The sequence below is a fragment of the Apteryx mantelli genome, chromosome 18 (genome assembly GCF_036417845.1).
Source record: "Apteryx mantelli isolate bAptMan1 chromosome 18, bAptMan1.hap1, whole genome shotgun sequence".
Taxonomy (NCBI): domain Eukaryota; kingdom Metazoa; phylum Chordata; class Aves; order Apterygiformes; family Apterygidae; genus Apteryx; species Apteryx mantelli.
In genome coordinates this window covers 6,968,854-6,988,114 of record NC_089995.1, presented here as the reverse complement: position 1 = coordinate 6,988,114, position 19,261 = coordinate 6,968,854, and positions in this window count along the sequence as shown.

The following is a 19,261-nucleotide window of genomic DNA, read 5'->3' as shown; positions in this document are numbered from 1 at the left end:
GAGACTGTATTCTTCTGGAGTTGGCATATGGTGCATTACTTTTGCCACTTTCAGCATTTACATCCAAAAGACTTTTCAATGCTATTTTTTTTTTATTAGATTAATGAGCAGTAATTTTCCCAGGACTCAACTAACCAGTACTTCCCAGCTCTCACTATATCTTTGCTCTTGGTGAAATATATCCACAGTCTACAGTCAATCAGCTCTACAGCTGAACTTCCTTCCACTCCTCCTGATATTGCTTTGAACGACATGGGCAACAGTTTTCAGGAGCATCAGGAACCATCTCCCAAATACGTCACAGGAAACCTGACAATACTTGAATGGGAAAATGCAAATAAGATCATTGTGGTTCCTGCAGAATTCCCACAGGGGAGCCTGGATATCGTATGCTCAGACACTGCAAAATTAAAAAGATTCTTCCTGCAGATATGGAAGACACTTGAGAGAGTAACAGGTTTTCAAGGAACCCTCTTCTTTTTCATTTAAATGCCGTTGTTAAAGGAAAACAGACTGTAAAGACCCAATTGTGCGAGTCTGTTATTTAACCTTCTTACCAACTCCAGTTCCACATTTTCTAATTTTACAAGCCTAGGGATGATATACTGAAACACAAGTTCTGCAAACTCTCCCCGAGACCTGGAAATCAGAATATGTTTTGCCTGTTGTTCACAATAAAGCTTTGACTACTGGAACATAGATGATGATTTCACTTCTCACATGCAAAACAGATTGTAGTAATTTACATGTTACCTTTCCAAATCCCTTCACAAATGCTAATTGATAAATTCTTACAAGACTCTGAGAACATGAAGAAATAGTAGTGTCCATTCAAGAGGGGCCTAGGCAATAAAAAAAGACTTCCTTTGGCTTAAGCAGGAGTCAGTTAATGCATAAGATGAAGGAAATGGAAGATGACTAAAGCAATTCGCTTGTTTTACCAGGTGGTCAGTGAAAGAACACAGACGGTTTTATTTTTCTGAGGAAAAAAGCAAGCTTGAATGACAAACCCAGGTAGCCTGCCACAGCTTTGGTTAATTCAAAGGCCCAGCCTGACACTGGCTGGAACATCAAACTGTGTTTCCTAATGAAAAAACATCTTGTTGATAAAATGCAAAATGTCAGTTGGTACAATCTTAAAAATAGGCAGAAGCATTGAACACCGGAGACAGGAAATGTTCTGTACCTGAAGTCCCAACAGTCACATATTGAAAACTGACACATTCTGAGGTCATATTTCTACAAAAATTAAGCCAAAGTATTTGCATTTAAGGAACAAAGAACCAGAGGACATGTGGCAGATCAGGGAGACCAGCCACATCACACAAGACTTTTTGTAAACTTTGCAAACTCTGCATCCTAGAGTAAGACATATTTTCCGGTGATACCCCAGCTCTTTTTTTGTGGAAGAACAACTTCGGTGACCTTCCCCTCTCTATATTCTCTCTTCATTTCAGAGATTTATATACAGCTGTCTGCTTTTACATATGCCTCTGGACGATTTTGCCACATTGAAGTGGCCACTTCTTAAACTGGAGGAAAAAAATTACACACTTTCCATTTTCTCTCAGCACCTGCAAAGCCTACTGATACAATTCAGTGCAAGTGAGCCACTACGGGAGAATTAGGTGCTCGAGGAGAATACGTTTCCTCCTCACTGAAGAGGTAAAAATGGAATCACTGTTTTGACTCATTCAAGAAGCAAACTTCTCTGAAGATCACATGCCCGCTGAGCCAATGTTATTTTTGGCAGCTCTTTGTGGAAAGCTACGGGTTTTGTTTTGCCACATCTGTTCTCTCATGTAGATTCTGCAATAGATGAGGCTCTTCCACCTTGTGCATTTTTTTTTTTCTTGGGTGCAGGGGGGAGGAGAGAAAGAGGTTGGTTTTCAATATTGCATTGCCTCGCAATAGCATATTTTCATAGCAGAAAAAAGTTCTCCCCTCTGGGCCTTAAGCAGTATTTCCAGCTATTGTGTATACTCCCCGACCCTGACACTGTTTCTAAGAGAAATGATTTCTTTTGCAGATGTTAAAATGCATATATGCACAAAAGAATCTGAGGACCTTTATAATAAGTAGGGAGGTAGGGCACACAGATGTGCCACAGACGAATGTGGCAGAGAAAGGAGAGGATATGTTATATTGTGCTGCATATGGGTAGCTTTGAAAATCTGATAGGCGAAGTGAGGTGCTGTTTTTTCAAGGAGCCAAGACTTGTGTCGCTGAGTTCAGAGGCTAGGCTGCGTTAAGCTAGCACATTGTGTCACCCAGCAGGAATTAAAGACACACAGCTTAGTGAAAGCCACGGGCTAATCTTTGGTGTTTCTTTGAAATATGATTTTTAATGGCAGTTGGTTTTGACTGTGCTGCAGTTGTCATTACTGGAATAGGGACACAGTTTTGTAATTAAAAAGCAATTATTTGGAAGTTGCACGTTAGTGCTTTTGTGATGCATACAGGTGTGCAAGAGAAAGCATGCACATACATGAATTTGTGAATACATGAAGGTTTAATAATGATGCCCAGAATTTGTTTGGATTGCAGAGTGATGCATTCCTCTGATACACTTTGTATGTATTTGCTTTTTTCTCCCTTATCAATTTTCTCATTTGTGTTAGGGAAGGATAATTTGGGTTGGATTTTTTTTCCCTTTCTTTTCAAAAATACTAACTCTGTACCCCCTTGCTTCATGGCTCATTCCCTTCTTCTTCACACAAAACATCCTTTCAACAGTTTAGCAGTGAAAACATTAGGCCTGTCTCTTGGTCAGAAGGTTATTGTTTGCATATCTCTTGGAGCAAGACCCTGGGATAGCTCCACTGACAAATTAGCAGTTGTGTTGAATGAACAATTATGTCAAGGCAATATTAATCTGAGGGCCTAGTTAGAGCACAGAAGGTGCCTGACTTCAGTACAGGAGGAGGTGCTGAGAGGACAGCCCACGCGATCTCATTAGATAAATGCACAACACATACTGGTAGGATCTCCTTAAATCGTTAAAGGCTATATAGGTTTATATCAGCTTTCCTAGAGGAATGCCTGGTACTCAAAGATAACTGGAGTTTTTCTCACTACAAATGGACTTATATTAAAAAAAAATCTGTGAAATAGATACTTTTCTCCTCTTTATGTCTCAGTGTAAACATCCACATAGGAAATGGTTTTAACACCAAAACAATCTCAAATGAATGAATGTGTTATTGCAAGCCTCCTACCACCTCCAGGCTGAAGGTCCTCAGAAGCATTCCCATGAAATTCTCCTGTTTTCAGAGTATTTTTATGAAATGCTGATGAAATGAGAAGCTTCAGACATTCTAGCAGCAACTGCTCTGGAACAGGAAAGTCAGTGCTTGCCTTAATTTTCAGAAGCTGGAATCCTCCAGGAAAACTGACACCAAAAATATTTTCGTATGTACCCTAGCAAACCAAAACTGCTGAGTTTCACACGGCTGCTCTGCTGAAGAGTTGTACTTCCTGCGTGGGAGTTGTACTTGCTGACGTACACAGCCTGGGAAAGCTGAGCTCACTTTCTGTCCTGTACACAGCCCTCTCTCCTTGAACCACCTGAGTAAAACCTCCTCCCCCCGGAGCCGTGGCAGAGACAGTTACACCTGCTGAATCTTTAATATTGGTGGTCACCTGCAAGCCTGAAAGAACGAAACCTGTTCTTCTAAGTTAGGGCTGCAAACCAAGTTATACAGATTAAAATGGGAGGGAAGGAAAATGGAAGGAAAACAAAGAAGTTGTATGCTTTTGGACCAGGAACAGCTTTTAAAGAGTCATAAGTCAACATGCATTAATTCATTTGCCTTATTCTGACAGGGAATTAGCACAGCTACATGCCAAACAGTTACTACATGCCATGTTGATATCCATCACATAAATTTCTCATACGGAAGTGAAGGGTCTTGTGTAATGGATATGAACCCTTGGGCCACAGACTAGCTTTTCTTAGTTACTTTCCTCAAATCTCCTAAAAGATGTCCTGAGGATGCACAGCTAAACAAAGCCCTGTCTGGAGGTTCACAGCAAATTATACAGATCTACACAGGCTGTTAGCTAGACAGAGGTGGAAATTTGGGATGAGGTTACTATGAGCAATGGGACTAAGACAGTCTTGTTGTAAAGGTACCTCCTTAAAAGCTGCATTTTGCGGGGAGTGAGATCTGGCTTGCAAGTGGGATGAGCACATGAGAACTGTCCATTTTCATGTAACTTTGCCCTCAAAAAATAACCTGTGCCTCCAAAGCTGAGTGTCTGAACCTTGGAGTTCCTCAGCTGTATCTCAGCCCATCATCACCATAAACTGTTGGGACTGGCATCTACAGTGTTTGCATGGAGTTTGCTCATACCTTAGGCAACAAATTATACCCTGCAAAAAGGAGGCCACTCCACTGAAAATGCAAACCTCAGCTTGCCTATGAGAGAGGGCAGCACCTATCTTACCAGCATGTCCTTGATCTGTTCAGCATCCATCCAGCTAGCCAGCCATCGTGCTCTCTGACTGCCCAGGAGCAGGGCTAGGAGCAAGGTGGCCATCAGCTCTGTTTTCATGAACCTTTAACACACCAAGCTGAGTAGATTTACTTTCTGGTAATGTCAGACAGCAAAAGTGATCTTTTTATGCCACAGAAAGGTACAGCATATAGTTAGGAGCATGCTAATATCTATTTCAATACTTTGTCAGTCCGGGCTGTTTCAATTCTACTTCTTGCCTCAATCTCAGAATGAGATTAGAGCCAGACTCATGTCAAGTGTCCCACAGCTAACCTCTAGACTAATTTTTTATTGCCTTGAAGAGAAGGATTGAGAAAAATATTTATAAGCCCTAGAAGAATAGTAAAAGTTTGCAAGCATTTAGGGCTTTTACTCAATAAACCTTTATGTGCCCTTCATGCACCTATTCTGCTCTGAGAAAAAGTAAAAAATAAAAATAAAAAACTCAGGGAAATAGTGCTCTGACAGTAAGTCGAAAACCTCATAAATTCCAGATAAAGCCAATACCCACGCATTGTTGGAACCTGTCTGTATCCAGTCTATTGTACAAGCCCAAAGGCAAGGAGAAGAATTAGGATGGCTCAGGCCTCTCTACAGACTTCTCCCTTATCCCTCTCCATTTGGGCCAGAGCACTGTCAAAGTTTTTTACATTGTCACTGTGTGCCCAACTTCTCTGTAATCCTCCTCATTTGTTTCCTGTTGGTGCGCCACATCCAGTGAAAATTCATTCCTTGTACCTGTAGTCTCTGACCAAGCGTATCTATTCCATTCCCACCTCCTGAATACTTAACATCCCCCTTTTCCTATCTTCTTTCCCACACTTTTTCCCTCTCCCAGTCTGCCATAATGCTTGCTTTTCTTTCTCACAGACTATGACTTTAAACAACACTTCTTCCAGGGAACCCTCTACGAGCGTTACCTCGTGGCTTGCCTGTGTGATTTCAGTATTCAGTCCAAACGCTCTCTGAGGGTTTGCTGTCCTTTATGGTTTTAAGGACCTTCTCGTCTTTTTGCTTGCAAAGTGCTAAGCATGCCTGACTTTTCAAATAAATAGACAGGGCTGGCCTGGAACTTGGTGCAAAAATTGGAGAAAAACTATTCTCCCTCCCTGCCTGAACAACCAACATTTTCCTTCTGCTTTTCCGATTCTTTCATCCTCATAGTCCATCTCAGGCTTCTCCAGCCCATGGGCCCCTGAGCCCATACTGTGGTCACATGACCTGATCATTCAAGAGCACTGCCCATGCAAATAATATAATAATTATTATTAATAATAGAATTAAGAGTAAAAACCATTGTAGCTTCTCTATTAGATAAGGCACTGATTTCCTATGAAGAATAATGAGGAATACAAGCTAGAAAAAAACTAGCCCTAACCTAGTTATTACTGGGATTTTGTTGTGTTTTAGTTTAGAGATTGAAATAGAACTTGGAACAGCACTTTGTTTTTACTTGTACCAAACACTGTAAAATAAGAGCCCAGACTCATATCCATGACTCGATAAGACAAAGTATAGAGGGAAAGAAATATCAATACCTCATTTTGGGAAAGGAGAGCTGAGAAGCAGAGAGAGATGAAGTGTCTCACAGAGCAGATCTCATGGCAGAGCTGAGAACCTAACCCAAACTGTTCTTGGCTGATCTTTTTGGTTTAATTCATGCAAAATCCAGTTCATCAAATGAATATAAAACATTCAGTAGCCTGAGAATCCTTCACTCCATAGTGCATGCTGTGGAAATGTTGACCCATCAATAAATCGTTTCGACAGGCTGCCGTAGACCTTGCCCATGTGTTGAAAATATGCTTTCATAATAACATGGCATTTCTAGCATAGCAACATTCAGGGCAAACATACTTACACTGCCTCTTCTTTAAAAATAAAATTGGTCTAACTCCAAATCCAAGGAGAGAGCAATGCACATTTCAGAGGATGAGGACAGAGTATGTAGGAGAAGCTGGACAGAAGAGCCATAGGTCCATATTTTGCAGTTCTTCAGTGCACAATGAATTTCTGTTGTTTCACTGGCTATGGCTTGTCTGATCCAGTTACAGTCTCAAATATGATCTGATTCCTGGGGGGAAACTTTTTTTCTTGGGTAATTTCTCTACTCAGCTTTATACTCTCATTTGTCATTTGCAGTAAATATACTGAATTTCAATTTTTATTTCTTTGCAAAAATATGTCCAGAAGGCTGAGCTGGCTGACTGTTGCATCAACATGAATCCCGCTGGGGGCTGGGTGAAAATACCATCTCATCTGGGAAGGAGCTGAGGTCAGACTGTGATACAGGACCGTGACATGCTGAAGGTGTGTTTGCAGCTTGAGTTTCATCCCCTGGCCTGGCAGCAGAAGTAGGTCCAATGGAAGGGAACTTATATGCAACTTAAATTGTGCGGTTTATCTCTCTGTGTGATGCAGAAAAGGAAAGGAGTTAAAGCAAAATGAGAAAGGCTGTAACTGCGATGGAGACTCCTCCTCATGGTCTATCACTCTACACCATTTGGTAAGTGGCTGGGGGAAAAACTTGGAAGAATCCTCATCTTTTTGAGTTAGTCATGATGAAAGGGTTCCTATAAAGCTGAATTAAAATTAAAAATAATGACTGTGACTAGACCTATTCCAAAAGGAAATCAGGAGTACATTTTCAACAGGAAAGGCAAAGCATCACAGGAACCATTAACCAAGGGATGGGGTAGATTCTTCATCCCTAGTTACCCTTTAAAATAAAAACAAGAAACAAAACAGTTCACAGTTTTTCAAAGAACTTAGAAAAGCATATCCAAACCCAACAAATCCAAGGCTTTCCCTAGTGCTCATATAGATGCCTAAACAAAGTGAGAAAATTGTTGGATAAAAATTTGCTGGAGCTCCACAGAAGCGTTGAGCTGATCCTTTTTGGATGTTTCAGCTTTAGGGGCAATAGCCACGCAGGGGATGGCTCTAGGCCTTGTTTTCAGAGACATTCAGACTCTTGAGGATATTTTGAAACACCGAGGCACCTTAAAACCACGGTTCAGCTACCGGAGAGAAATCAACAGATCCTTGCGAAAGCACGAGTATGCAGCCACGGACGGTTGTTACCTGGCAAAGCTGAGGTCAGGGTCAATGAGTTCGGGAGTACGAAGCATTCGTACAAAGTACGAATTCGTAAGAATTCTCCCCAACATACCGTGAAGTAATTTTCCACCCAAGTAACACCAAACAGTGAAACAGTAGTGAAAAAAGAAACGCAACTGAAGAGAAAGGGCAAAAGAAGTGATGAAGGGCAGCAAAAAAAAAAAAAAAAAAAAAGGCAAGCAGAAATACAGATGGAGATGAGGCAATTCAAGGAAAGCTGTCTCTCTCCTGCTTACTTCTCCCAGACACAGAGAAGGGATGTCTGAAAACTGATGAATCAGGGGCCACAGGCAAGGACAGGAGCAACAAGGCTCAATTGTATGACCTGAGGCACAGGGAGGAAACTAGAGCACAGAGAGAGAAAGCAGAGAAAACTGTCAGATTTCTGTGGGCATTACCATGCTGCGTGTGCTCTTCATAAAACATTTATAGTGGAGGATGCCTCACTCCTTTGATTTGGGATTCAGAACCTCGACCAGATTTAGACCAGGCATTTTCTTTCTCTCTTTTTACTTTGTCCTCTCTCTAATTTTAATATAAAATAGGAAGAAATGTAGCCCCCAATATTAGCCCACAGAAAACAGATAAAGAAGCGTATCATGCACACCCAGGTCCCTCAAAGTTGGGTTTCTCCCTGATTTTAACAACTTAATTTGAGCAGCAATTAAGAAATAAATGAATCTTTTGCTCATCATAACAGCGTTAACATGTGAGCATGAAGAAGCGCTTACTTGTCTTGGCAGGATTCAGAACTGGAATAAATGATTCCAGCTGAAGCTAGAATTATGCCTCTCAACTCACAGCTAAATTCGGGGCCAAATATGTACTCCCTTTACTGCAGTAAATGTCACTTTCCTCATCCTAACACATCAGTTCCCGAGGATATCGATGCAATCCACCACAACACCAAAGTCACTACTGCTGTAATATTGCTCCCATAAAGTGCTGGACAGAGGCCTGATTGACTGCATCGGACAACAATTACATCAAATCAAATTCTCCCTTTCTGGACAGCGGCGTAAATGGGGAGTATCTTCACTGCAGATCGATGGAGCCACACGAGAGGAAGTGCGGGAGGATGGAGACGATAAGCAGACTGATTGTGCTCATTTCCATTTCCTGCTCAGGGAAGCACGAAGCACTTCTGCTGGTCCCCCAGTAACTGTGTGCAAGGAAAAGCATCAGCACACCCAGCAATTACAAAACCTAAAAAGATAATCAGCAGCCAGGTGGTCCTGATAAAAGTAGCTCAAGCTCCTATCCCCATGCACGGTGCGTCTTGCCTGGAGCGCAGAGCATTTGGCCAGGTCCCAGTTGCAGTTGAGGGAAAGGGTCTCACCTGCTACCTGCAATCAATCCTCGCCTACGGTGTCGAGCCGCCCTCACTGGGGGTCATTCGGCAAGGCTGAGCCATTGCTCTGTGTTTGTCAGGGGGGATCGGTTCAATGCTTCCTCTAAGGGTCAGTGGCAAAGGCTGGCAGTAATTTTCAGCTAGGTATGTGGAGAACGGGGGAGGGGGGAGCCTGAGGCACTGCTGGCTTCAATAAATACTTAAGGAATTTAACAGCCCAGTGCAGACTCTGTGTCAGTGTGTGATGATGATGTGACGGGGCTCATGCACAGTATAGCAAGAGCCCTGCCGTTAAGCATCGCTGCCGCGGAGAGCAGCGGGGCAGCCGTGCCGCGGGGGCAATCCGAGACACGGAAATGGTGTCCCTGATCTGTGTCGTTCCTCCAGATAATCAGGATCAGCATCCACTAACACTGTCAATGTCCTGGATGCACAAAACTGTACTGACTCATGTGAATGGAAAATAGAGACCAATAGTAATGTGCTGGCCAAAATTGCACCACATCACAATATGGGTATTACTCATGCTGGGTCATTTCTTAAATATAGTACAATCATGCAACAGTCCTAGGCCTACAGGGTAAGTAAGGGCTCCTTTATATTTTTTTAAACTTAGGAATTAGATCACTTTTTTTGTAGCCTTACAGGGCTAGAGATTTCAATAGAGGTTTCCATTTTGCAAAATGAAGGCACAATAACTACAGGAAGAAAAGGAGATATTCTGGGCATAGAGCCAAACCAAGACACAGGTCACCTGGCTCCTATAATCTTCTGTGCCATAGACTCCCCATCTGCCTTCTGGCAAGTCATTTATTCTACCCTCATCCTTTGTGCTGCAGCTGTAAATGGGGATAATAACACATCTCAACATCATAGGGCAAATGTGGGGATAAGCATGATGGTATCAGTGTAACAGTTGCATAATATGTTGGTGGGCTAGATAGATTACTGTCCCTAAGCGCTCCCTGTGAGCTGCACAGCCCTCTGAATGATGATCCCTCTGGTTATTTGTACCTTATTAAGCCTAAGCTGAGACTTGCATTATCTGTCACAGGTTTTACACATACCAAGACGCTCTGCACAGTGATCAGATTACACCAAGTTACAAGTTACTCCCCTGAAAGCAGATCATCGCTACTGAAGACAGTGGAGTTCAACAGAATTAATTGATTTGTTTCCCAAGTAGACAAATGAAGAACAAGGAAGAAGACAGATAAGCTAAAGCAAGAGAAGAAACTTCTCCGCTTTGAAGCAGCTTTGGCTGCTTCAGCTGTGCTGGCCAAAGGGGTTACCAGAGCCAGCCACTTCCCAGCTGGTCCATGGCCCAGCTCTGAGCAGAGCCTCCTCCTGGAGAGGTTTCCACCACCTCAGCTCTGCCAGCAGCGCTGGCTGTGTGAAGGCGTTCAGCCTTCTTTCAGTTGAATGTGTCAAGTTAGCAAAAATGTCTGATTTCAGTAAAAAAAAAAATCCAATTTAGAGTGATGTGAGCCTGGGAGTGAAGCAGGAGCAGGTCATGAGCAGAGCGGAGGGGGAGAGCTGTTGGTGACGACCAGCTGGCTGGAGCTGGCAGCTTGGCACTTCCCCCATTGACACCAATGTGTCCAAGGTGCACATCTGTCCTCAGCCACAGCCACTCTTCTTGAAGAACCTTTTCTCTTCAGGCGTGTGTGCACCACACATGAATCCTTTCAGGTTAGTGGGCCAAAGCAAGAAGGAGGAATAAGAATGTAAGTTACACACCGGTAAGTATGTCTCAGAGAAGATATAAGCCAGTGTGATATACAAGCTGATGAGGCCAGAAGCAATGGTAAATTATAGAAAATTTTTGGCTTGTCTATACTAATTTACTAAATGAAGCTAAACCTATTTAAACAAGGCTTAAACCATTTTAAGTGTGTCGAGCTGGCACCAAAGTAACTTGATCCACTTTACATTGATTTAATTACACCACTGCAATTTATAGACCATGCTGTTGTCTCCCATAGCCTAGACTCCCTTAGCTTCACCTTTGAATTGAGTTCTTAAGGGATGAGCTCTGCAAAGTATTCATTTTTAATGTAAATTTGGAATGCATTTAATTACAGATGCCAGGGGAGTGGGCAGCCAGCATCCCCACAGGCATCCCACATTATGCAGGTTAGATCTTTAATGCTATATTGAGAATCTCTCCATCCACTCTTTATTACAGTGCTGATACCACCACCTCAAAAATATTCAATATGAACCCAAAAGGATGGAAGAAATGAAATTTGCACGTGGCTCAGGAGAGCCAGTAATTCCCAACATTTCATTAGACAATATCTCCATTAGGAGTATGACATTTACATTCATGTTTTAGCACAGGGATAACTTATGAGCTCTCTCTTCTGTCTTTGTGAGAGAAGATTAATGTCATAAATGTTCAGCGATCATGTTTCTCATATATACACACATACACACACACACACTCAGTATGCATTATTTTTATATTCCATGATCGTGAGGCATGAACGTGCTTGAGACAATAGTTTGGGGAAAAAGAAGTTTCTGAATGTTGTCAGACTGTGAACAAACCAGGGGCCAAATAGCATTATCAGTTAAACAACCTAAATAACAGGCATATATCAAACCAGGGAAAGCAGTCTGTGCAAGTTGTTGCACACTTACACTATTTAATATGCTGTGTATAATTCATGGGGCTCTCTCCTAAATAGTGAGTTTATTCTTTGTGCAGAAAGGAAACATGAGGAGAGAGAGGTACTTCTTTGCCATGTTTTTCTCCCAGGGGGTCCTGAGCCCAGTAGGAGCCAAAGCACATTCTTATATGACTTAGAGGAGTTTGAACAAATTTAAAGTGAACTGATTGCACCTAGTGACTGCCATGGTTGAACTCCTGGTGAATCTCTGTGCACTCTCCTTCACCCCCTTACCATCTCCTGTGCCAAAAAGCTGTGCGGTAATAACTGGGAATGCCAGTTTTGTGCCATCTGGGGATTTCCCTGAGATAGCTTTCTGGCTGCACTGAATGAAAGCAGCTGAGCTCACAGCAGAACTTGCATAGTCCAGGACTTGTTTCTAGTGAAAAAAATCCCTTACGAGTACTGTATAATGAAAGTGCATAATAAACACAATTTATCACGTGGCTCTGAAATTCATTAGTGGGCTCCCACCCATGAGCTGAAAGATTTATAGATATTGGGATCCTCGGCCAAAAGGTGCTATGCAAGTGCAAATGGTTATGACTGTTGGAAAGATCCTCTTGGATTATCCAGTCCAGCCACATGCATTCCCGCAAATGCATAAGCAGGTTGAATGACTTGATACAAAAAATCACTGCCCTGTATTGTCTAGGATGACTGATGGCTCTTGAATTATCTTTTTGACTGTGCTTTTCATCTTAATTAAATAGACTGACTGGACCACGCCAGGAGTTAGAACCAGCCAGATTTTTATTATTCTGGCTAGTATACATCTACTCCAGCACAAGTGGGTCCAGTGCAACCCTCTCATGTAGCCAAAAAAGACAGTTTGCTACAGGATCTGACTGCAGATCCACTGATTCAAATGCTCTGAACCCTCCTTTCATCTGTTCCCTGTCATCTCCCCACCCAGCCTCCCCAAGACACCTAATCTTAGGTAGCTTAGACAGATTTTAATTTCATTTGCTAAACTGCACAGCCATTCCTTTGAAGTATTTGAGATGGCAGAGACCAGAAAACATGAATAAAAATATTCAGATTAAAGCTATATTCTTGCTCCGATTTGTGTGTCGCTTAGGCAAAGTAAGGGAACAATCCAGGGGATATGTGAGAAAGAACATGATATGCTGAGAAAGAACAAGAGTTTAAATCCAGGCAGTTCATCTTCAGCTAGGGAAGCTCTAGCCCCAAAACGCTTTCTAGGTTTGCTCAGCTCACTGCAGACCCATGCAGAAAAGCCCTAGCTCTGCCTGAGTAGGGGAAGCATATGGCCATTTTACTGCAGCATTTTCCCCAAGTTAATTATTTCCACTGCAGATCGTTATTGCTTCCCTGGTCCCTTAGGGGAGTTGCCTACCCCCTTCTCAGCAGCTGACCCCGGCAGAGCTGCCCGTGCAGCTCTCTGGCCCAGAACTGGTGCAGCACGCTGGCAAATCGGGCCCTTCCGATTCATCGCTTCCCTCTTCATTCGAGGTGACTGTATTTTGAAGAGTTTCAAGGGACCCAAAATTAAAACACACACCTACAAGCTCTTATATGCCTTTATTTATATATAATTATTATTCTAAGGAACACACGTTTATTCATACACAGTTGAACGCAAAAATACAGCATTTTACCATCCTTGCTTTAAGAGCAATGCCCTATCGCTGTTCATTGGTCTGTCCAGAGAAATTTCTAAGCCCATTTCCCCATGCTGGCTTGGATGAGTGGTAGACTTCTTGCTGCACTGTGCAAATCCCTCCAGCAGCAGGGTCCCGAGGCTGCAAACACTTTTTCTGCGTGAAATTAATTGAGCTCCAAGGGTCAGTGGGTTACGAGTAGGCTCATTATGACAAATGATTTCTGTCCGAGTAAGAAGACCTTTGGGGTCAGTTCAGGATTCTGCCTAAATTTTGCAATTATGCCTGCCTCAGGCCTTAAACAAACTAAGTGTCCCTTAACATGTGGAGGGAGGCAGCCTGGAGATTAAGGAAAAAGTAGAAACAGCCTGGCTTAATCTAACAGGACAGATTTTTAGCTAAAACTTGTAAATAAAAACCCTGACAAGCTCAACAGACCTGGAGACAGGCTTGAAGCCTGACAGGGAGAGATCGTGAGTCTCGAGGAACTCTTTATCCCTGTGATGATTGCAAGAAGTCCAGCTGGGAAAAGCTCATCATAATTCCTGCGCTGCCTGTGAGTGCGACGCTTCCCTTTGCCAAGCCCTAAAGCATAATATGCTGCGAAACAGGCAACCTGATTGTACGTGAAACAGTTTTAGTAACTTTAGGGCTTAGGTTGTGACTCATAACGCAGGCTGGACGAAGGAGACGTATGCCAGAAAATCAGGCCAGATTCTAATGTCCAATAAAGTGACTTAGTTTAGTCTTCATATGGGGCTTTTCGTTCACAGACAGTGCTGGAGGCCTCGAGGCGAGTACGAGCCCCTGCCCAGGTCCCTCCTGGAGAGCCTGACTGCTGCTGTTAGCGATGATGTGGAGAGTGACGGGGTTGTCCCCATGCTGGGACTCACCTCCCCTCGCTTCACTGTCTAAAGTTTAAGTTACTTAATGTTTTTCACCTAGGCAAACTCTGTACTCGAGGGAGAGGGGTGGACACTTCCAAGCCGTGATTCATCCTGTCTTAAAATAAATGGGAAGCATTAACTGTAGATGAGGCTTCTCTAGAGAAAGCCTAGATCTTCTAAAGCTTAAGAGAAGGATCTTTAAATTAGGTGAGACGGATGCACCCAGGCTGGTACCCTGAAGCCCCAGAGAGACAGAGCCCAACCTGCCCACCCTCGGGCAGGACTTCTGGGCATGCTCAAGCGCCTTACCGACATCTCATAGGAAGGAGCTCTTTTCCAGTTATTTTATATTATGCTCCTTTGTGAAAGCTGTCAGTAGGCTATTCCTCTAACCAAGAAGAGAAGCACAGTGTTTCCTTGTTCAGCTGGCCCGTTGCATGTCTGCCGGGTGGATGCGGGTGGATGGAGAAAGGGCAAGCTGAGGAGTCTCCATTAGTGTACAATACCTGGTGGCTCATGGCCACATGAAGTATCAATTCATTAACCTAATTAAATTGTATATGTATGCACGTGATACATATTGATGCATTTTTAGATATCTGTGCAATGTATCTCACGAAGCATGCAGCAAGTATCTAATTTTGTTTAAAAGCAGTCACTTTGAAGCAGTTTGTACCTCTGACAGCTGAATTTATTTATTAGGATTTAAATCTGAATTTCTAGGGTATTTACCCTTCGTATTCTTTCTCTTCCTTGTAGAAAGTTAGATTTTCTTATAATTCGACGTTTGGGATGAAAAATGAATCAACTTTCTGGTGTTTCCTCAAATATTTCTTTGAAAACCAGACCAGTCATTTCCCCCACGTTAGACTTCCTTTTAGTATTTGCAGCATTTCATTCATCAGTCTTTTCTTATAGCATATTTTCTTCTAATCCTGAAAAAACATAGAAGCATAAGATTGCTTTTTTTTAAATTATTCATGTAAATTAAAGAGGCAGAATAAAAATTACATATTTAAAAAAAAGGTCTTTCTTTCTCATAACATTATAAAAGCAGAAGGTTTTTTTATTTCATCATTTTTCACAGGCTTTTTATTATGTTTTATTGCACTCTCATCACCATGAACACTTAAGATAATCTACAGACAAACAAATTCATGGTTGTTTTAGAATATGTCTCTGTGTGTGTGTGTGTGTGTGTGTGTGTGTGTGAAATTTTTTTTTGCAGTGATTGCATCATTACACTCTTACTTTAAATTGCAACATTATATAAGAAGGTTTTTTTTTAATCACATCCAATAGAAATTTTAGAAACTAAGATAACTTTAATAATAAAATAAGAATGATATGTCAAATTTATTTTCAGTGATGAAATTGTGAGTAAATTTTACAAAATTTTTTTTCTTAAAAAGTTTAATATTTGATTTCTATGAAGCTTCTGGTTTTATTCTATTTTGAGATAATACTGGATGCCTCTTAGATCTTAGAAGTAACTTTTCTACCTCATTTCTGAAGCTGTCAGATAAAAAGTCAACTCTTGTACACACAGTGAAATGACAACTGCTAAGTAATATTGGACAGAGTAACTCAGAAAAATGCTCTGCAGATATACCTCGGACTTTTTCCTATGAATAAAGATGATCTTAGTCAGGTTTGGATTTCTCAGAGATTGCAGTTAATAATGTGTGATGATATTATTTATAGTGTCTTCCCTGTGCTGATCCATAAACGATATCCAAAGAGCCTGGCCTCATCTCTGCTTTGGATTTCAAAAACAATTCAGAAATGTAGGTTAGGTATGCAAGTCCAAGCGGAGGTGCTCAGGAGAGGCTTCAGCCTCCTTTCCTCCAAGACAGACACCGGGGCGATGGAAAGCGGGATGCACCACGCGGGAGGCGAGCACATACTGCAGCCTGGCCCGGGACGGCCGCTGGGATCCTTCTCTGAGCAGACTCTCTCTGTGGTCATTGGCAATTACCTCGTCCTGGATTTTTAGAACTGGGCACATGCGATTGCGTGTTTCTTTTGCCCGTGTAATTACTGTAATTGTGACCACAGTTGTGGTAATTGTACATGCAAACAATCAATTAGACATCCAGACCAGAAGATGGCACTTCCTGAACTGTCCTCCAAACAGCATTTTCAACTGTACCTTTTTGATTGAACACCCACAGTAATATCTCTTTATACACAGTAATATCTCAATAACATTGTGCAGTACACACTATGTACTAGACTTTACAACCTAATCAGTCATTTCCCATCAGCACCCCAAAATAGGGTCTTTTGGAGACAGCCGTGCACATAGTGATTGGCAAATAAGTCTGGTTTATGATGTGTCAACACTTGAAGCAAGAAAACAAACAAAAAATACTAATGAAGCTGTTAAGGCAGGAAACTCTATTAAGAACCCAAGGGAGAAGTTGCTTCCCTCATTACATATAATATGCACCATGTACTCTTAGCGTACCCAGGAATTGTAACAAAACTCCCCAGAGGACTGTGCCTTTTGCTGGCCTGCAGCCAAAGCTGTCACACTGAAAGTGCAGTTCCACTCTGAAAAGTGCCTCTGTCAAAAACGGCATCACTGGGTTTCATGTTTATGGTCTCTTAATGATCCAATATCGGATGTGTTCAGCTTACAAGTGAAAACAATTCTGGGGAGAGAGGTTGTTTAGATTTTGGTGTGGTTTCCTTCTGCCCTCACTGCTAGTCCTGCAAACTCAAAATTGTGGTGGAAACATCAAGGAAAATTTTTCCTTTTTGTGCATCATTGCTCTCAGTGAAGTTTTTATAGGCTAAATCATGTCCTCAGGTTAGGTCCTTGAAATTCCAGATCTTTCTGTTTCTCCTCAGTTTCATACATATCAGTAGGGTTTAAACAAGTATACATGACTGGAATTCAGTGTCCAGTGATGTTTGGGGCAGAGGGGGCAGCAAGCCTCCTTCAGCTGTAGCGCCTCAATAGAGCGAGCAAGAGATGAAAATAGTAAATTCTTATTTTAGTCATGAAAGTAGAATTGAATAAACTTCTATTGAATTCAATAGGATGATTTAAGGACCTCATATGATGGCACACTTAAATTCTGCACATAGGCTATTTGATTAATAACAGCACCCTATTGATCCAGAGCTTTCCCAAAACCCAAAGTCAATACATAGAAGAGCTCTCATTGACTTCAGCTACCTTTGGATCATATTTTTTGTCCTAGCTGAGGAGTTTTCCAGAAGGGGGAAAGGAACTATAGGAAGTTACTGTATCTTGAGGGACAGGGAAATTGAAATCTTGGTCTCATGTGATTTGTTCAAAGGACAGCTTTTGAACAGAGCTGGGCAGAAGTTTGTTTTATTTTTGTCAGTGCAGATTTTCATTAGAAAGTGCTATTTCAATTAAATAGGGTCTTTTTGGAGGAGAGGCAGTGGTATTAATCAAATGAAGTCGGCTTTGAAAAACAGGAAAATAATGTGACATTTTTCAGAACAGAGTGGCTTTGATTTTTCATTTCATTGAAACCTTTGCTTCAAAATGGACTTTATGTAAAATAGTAAAAGGTAGAAAGGCCCCCAAAAAATCAAACCCAAACCAACCCAAATATATCAAAACAGAACACAAGTAACTCTAATTTTACTTTGTGAAATGCAGTTTTGCAAAATTGCTGAAGAAATAACCTGAGCCTTTCAGAAACTATTAAGGTAAATACAGAAAAACACATTTTTAACATATTAATTAGTGATTGTGCAATTTGGTGTTCAGTCTTCAAATTACTTTGAGACATGCTACTCTCTTCTAATGTGTCATTTTTTAAGATGATCTTTGGAATATGGGCCACCATTTACTATATTATTAGCAACTATAATTAAAAGAGGGTCCTTGCCCCATAGTGCTAAAATTAGTCTAATAAAAATAGGTAAATAATATTATGAGAAAAAAAAAGGAACACTTTCTTCATGAACTTTGAAAAGAAAACATTTATGATTTTTAGTTATTACTTTTCATTATTTTTGATGATTTTTTTCCTCTTCTCTTAGCTTTTTCCCCTTTCCACTATTTCCTTTATTCCCTCTTTTTCTTTGCATTTTTTGCCATTAGAAAAGGGTAATGAAAATTAATAAGCCAGAGAACTAGCCTCTTGCCCCAAATGCCAAACACTTTTCATTCCTCGCCTCCACAGGGGGAGGGTGGTGGGGAGATGGGAAGGCAGCAATGCAAAACATGAGAAGACCTATTTCTTGGAGCAAATTTTTTTATTTTATTTATTTTTTTTTTTAAGAGAGACTATTTTGATGTAAAATGCGTTATTCACAACCTTTCAAATACCTCCAGTCGCAGCAAGAGAGAAACGGTAGACAAAAAGACAAAAATAAGGAAGAGGAAGACCAGCTAAAACGTTAAAACAAGTATAATGAGCATAATAAGCAGTGATGTCAGTGCACTGTCTTGCTATAATTAAGCACCGCTCAGGAACGGTGGCATCGTAAGGAGCAGAGATTAATTACATAACTGTACACTCAGTGGGATGGGGGGGATCTTTTTGCTCTACTCTCACAGTAAAATGGGCCTGGGGCTCCTGGCAGCAATGGAGACAGGCAGGCGCTGAAACCCCGATCTGCCGCTGCTGAAACTCTGCTCCCCCAGGAGAACACCCAAACCGAGAAAATCTGCAGTCGTGGCTCCTGGAGGTTTCTGCTTTGCACTAGTTTCTCCCTTAACAGCCATCTCTGCCCTGCCCAGTTGTCCAGTCTTGCTGCATGCAGTGTTTTAAGGTGCCAGACAAAGGAAGGGTGGTTAAAAAAATCTCCTGTATTTGCTTCCAACAGAGAAATCTCCTATATTTGCTTCCGCTATCAGGGAAAAACAAAAGCAGAACTTCATCTTTTGTTGTTGTTTTGGGGTTTCCCCCCCCCCCCTTTTGAAAAAGGGATTCCTTGTCTTTACCACTCCTTTAAATTCTAACTGCCCCAGCTGGAAACCTTCTAGGTCTTTTTAAAACAGGATTAAAAACACAGTTTTCTGCATTAGCACAGCTCAAAAGGATAACCTCAGCTCTTTTCTCTGCCAGCCAGCTTTTTAATCCTGAATCACATGTCACTTCAAATTATGAA